The sequence below is a fragment of the Microtus ochrogaster genome, chromosome 1 (assembly GCF_000317375.1).
Source record: "Microtus ochrogaster isolate Prairie Vole_2 chromosome 1, MicOch1.0, whole genome shotgun sequence".
Lineage (NCBI taxonomy): Eukaryota > Metazoa > Chordata > Mammalia > Rodentia > Cricetidae > Microtus > Microtus ochrogaster.
The window spans coordinates 40,622,500-40,626,944 of record NC_022009.1 but is presented as its reverse complement, the minus strand read 5'-3'; positions in this window follow the sequence as shown (position 1 = coordinate 40,626,944).

Below are 4,445 nucleotides of genomic sequence, written 5' to 3'. Positions count from 1 at the left end.
AGGGAGGGAGGGAGGGAGGGAGGGAAGGAAGGAAGGAAGGAAGGAAGGAAGGAAGGAAGGAAGGAAGGAAGGAAGGAAGGAGAGAGGGAGCATACCAGAATGGTATGTTTCCATCAGTTTTTTCTTCGTGCCAGTCATTCAAAGTCCTTCTGGGGACCCCTTGCTAACCATGTGTCACAGAAGCTTGTCTGACAGTGTACAGTCCTTGAGAACAGAAAAGGTAGATGAACAGGAAATTCATGAAAATGAAGTGTGTGATGGGGTCTCTACTTTTCTGTCACAGTGTTACTAATTCAGAAACAGGGTGGGGGATATCTGTGCAGGGGTGTGCATACACACTCATCCATGCTCAGTCACAAATTCAGAAGGGGGCAATCGTGCAGTGTGTGAATGCACACTCATGCATGCTCGGTCACTAATTCAGAAGGGGGCAATCGTGCTGTGTGCATGCACGCTCACCCATGTTTGCTCAGATGGCTGGGGAAACTATAGAAGGAGAGGAGTGTGAGACGCAACAGGCAGTGATGGGTGATGGCTGAATTAATACAGAGCAAAAAAGAGAAAGGAAACAGACAGCACGAATACAAGGAAATCTGTCCCAAAGACTCCAACTCTGTTGGCTCAGCCAAGCTTCTCTGGAAATGCAGGAGAGAATATGCTCACCCTCCTCATTCTGTCTCGCAACTGCGAAGTGACTAGCATCCACCAGCTGCTGTGTTGAGAGCTGAGTAGGATAGAGGCGTGGAAAAAAGTGCAGTGTTCCAAACAAAGACATTGACTTGGGAATGCTGACTTGAGAACCAACTCAGAGCCGCCCTTCTCTTCCCTGACAAAGGCTGAATCGTCCTGTCTTACAAGGACCCTGGGGATTCTTTGGAGGATGGAGTTAGATTGTGACTGGTGCAGAGTCAGAGCCTGTGAGATGCTACAGCATTTAGTGATGATTCCCCCTGTCCTGGAGTGTAATATCTAGGAGGAGTCGATAAAGCCATGAGTATCCCCCAATTGGTGGCAGAACATACGCAACTTATTTTAAAACCTATTGCAACTGCTTTTCCTTTATTTGGGGTGGGAGGTGACAATAGCTGTAGTGACCATAGATTGAACACCTGCCATAAACTTTGCAAAATGTTGACACTCCCCGACTTGTTTTATTTAATTCCTTAACCAAACCCAAGAGGTGGGCCACATGTACACTACTTACAGAGAAGAACGTTCAGTCAGAGGTGGTCAGGACACATCTGAAATCAATGTATCGGTTAGCTTTTGCTGGTAGCCACAACACACATTTTCTGTGCGGGTATGGGGGTGCACATGTGTGTACATGAACAGGAAGGCCAAATGCTGATGTGTGTCTTGTTCAAACTCACTCCACCTCATTTGGTGAGATAGGGTCTCTAATGAACCTGGAGGTCAACAATCAGGCTGACCTGCCTGTGTATCGCAGGGTTCCACCTTTCTCTACTTCCCCAGGCTGGGATAATAGGGTTTTTCATATGGATATTGAGGATTAACTTTTGGTCCTCATGCTCACACAGCCATTTCTCTGGCTTGTCTCTCGACACACACTTTATTATCACACAGTTATTGTGTTAGAAACAGAGACCCGTCTTTGTTGGGTTTTCTGTCAAGCAAGCCAGCCAGGGCTGGGACCTCAGCAGAGGGCTCACTGGGTTCATATCCACCTCAGCTAATTGCTCATGCCACCATTGGCACAGTGGAGTTCCCCGAGAGAAGCTGAACTTGCTTCAGCATTTCCCAGCTGACTTTTGGCTAGGGGCCACTTTCAGTGCCTTGCCATGTGGGCCTCTCCATTGGCTTGCAAACTGTGCAAGTTGAGAAGGCAATAAAAAGAGTCTGCTGGGAAGATGAAGCCATAATCTTACATAATCTGATGGCCAGCATGGCACCCTCTCACCTTTGCTATGCTTTATTGGTTAAGAGCAAACCACAGATCGTGACTGCAATCGAGAGAAGAGGGTTTGACAAAAATATGAAGCCTGAGAATCTGGGTCCTTGGGGACATCTCAGAGTCTCTCCAGCATCCCACCATTTGGTTCTAGTAAATGACCCCTACCGTTGTCCTGCCTTGCAGCTGTCCTTCTGGTTTTCACCTTGCTGAGGTAATCTTTCTATTCTCAGAGGCACACAGCTCCAGCCACGCCCTCCTCCATAAGGCACACGTGATCATTTCAGCCTCCTTCCTCTGGTCTTTCTTGTGGACCCTTTAACCTCTACAGGAGCAGACATGGAAACTGTGAAACATCACTGTGATTAACCTTTTCCTATGGAACCTGCTTTGTGGACTCTCAAAACATATTTTGTGGGATACATTTCATGCCATAAACCATACAGTTTCATGATTCTGCATGGATCCATTAGGGCTCGTTTACTGGGTGGAAAAGAAGGGGACAGTTATGACCTCAAGGTCACCATACCCACAGGAACAAGACCCTGATCAGCTTCATGATGGAGTTTAGGCCTCCACACTCAGCAGAAGAGTAAAAGCTGTACTAGAGGAACAGAGTTACACACCTTCATTAGGTTCTTCCATTTACTACTATTTCCTTGGGGAAATGCACTTGAAAAATTAAATTTGACCCTATGGACCGAAGAGGAGCCTCAGTAGATGCTAAAATGAGGACTAGGGAAGGCAGGGAAGTATATTGAATATTCTCCCTTCTTCAGTGAGTGTCCTTGTTTGTGTGCCTTCTAGACTTCACCCAGAGGCAACCCTCATCCCATTCTCATTGCCCCAACTTTATCTCAGACACTCGGGCTTCCTCGTCTGATGCTTCAGCCTCTGGCCTCTTGGCCTCCAATCCATTCTCCATTGTGCTAGCCTAGTGATCTTCTGTTATGCAACACACACACGCACACAAGTACACTCACAGGTATATAAATCTACTCTCTTCAGATAGGGAGCCTACAACAGACCAAAGTACATATATCACCAAAGTCGAACTTGATAAAACATTTCATATGTGTTTTATTACTTACAGGAACACAGGTGCAGTGATTTGAATAAGAATGGCCCAATAGGCTCATATATTTGAATGCTTAATCACTGGGGAATAACACTATTTGAAAAGACTAAAAGAATTAGGAGATGAGGCTTTATTGGAAGTGTGTCACCGGCAGTGGGCTTTGAGGTTTCAAATGCTCAAGTCAGACACCGTCTCTTCCTGCTGCCTGTGGATCTAGATGTAGAGCTCTCAATGTAGAGCTCTCCAGTACCATGTCTGCTTGTGTGCCCCTCCCGCATACCGTGATGATAATGGACTAAACCTCTCAAACTGTAAGCAAGCCCCAATTAAATGGTTTCTTTTATAAGTGTTACCTTGGTCATGGTAATTCTTCACAGCAATAGAACACTAAGAAAATAGGTGAGGGGTTACTTGCAGGAGTAGAAATGACTCAAAGACAGCTGTATCACCAAAGTCCACCCCAAGATGGTGACAGCTCACAAAAGCTGGAAACATAGAACACATGACCTGCAGGCAGCTCTGTAGGTTGGAGAATGGCTTTTCCAGGTGGCTCAGTTTATCTGAGCCTCTCTAGACAGCTCAGCAGGCTCAACTTCTAGGCAAACTGGCTGTTTGAGACTCTTCATTGCAACTTGGCTTATCTGAGTGATGCTCAGCCATCTTTACTTTCTTTATACTCTTGAGGAAGGAGGAGCCTAGGGAGTCTGGCCAGTTTCAGGGACTTCCTAATGCTATTTGGAGTTGTTTACTTCCTTTCATAATGAGCTTCCCTGCTGGATGGAATGTTCTAACCTGAAGGAAATGGCTTTACAGCCTACCAAGTCATAAAAGTAGCTATGACATTCCTTGCCCTAAGACTTTCCACTGGGGCCACCCATGAATAATAAAACCTCTGGCTGGTTCATAAAGTCTACAAAGACAGCCGTCACTCAGTGATGCCTTATACTTTTTAAACAACCTCTCTACACTGACAGTGTCTGCACACAATTTCCCACATTCCCATGGTGAGTATGGTGGTTTGAATAAAACGTCCCCCATAGGCTCATAGGGAGTGCTGCTATTAGGAAGTGTGGACTTGAGAGAGGAAGTGTGCCACTGGGGGTAGACTTTGGGGTTGCAAATACTCAAGCCAGGCCCAGAGTCTCTCCTGCTGCTGGAGAATCTGGATGTAGAACTCTTAACCACTTCTCCAGCACCATGCCTGCCTGCTTGCTGCCCTGCTCCCCTCTATGATGACAATGGACTAAACCTCTGAACTCTGAGCCAACCCGAATTAAATGCTTTCCTTTATAAGAGTTTCTGTGGACATGGTGTCTCTTTACAGCAATAGAAACCATAACTAAGAAAGTGGGAATGAGAAATAACATCGGCAAAACTACCAATCTCTTATAGGTAGGATGCAGGTGTGCACCGTGGGTCTTTCTAATAATATCCCTCCAGCACAAAGCAGATGGTGAG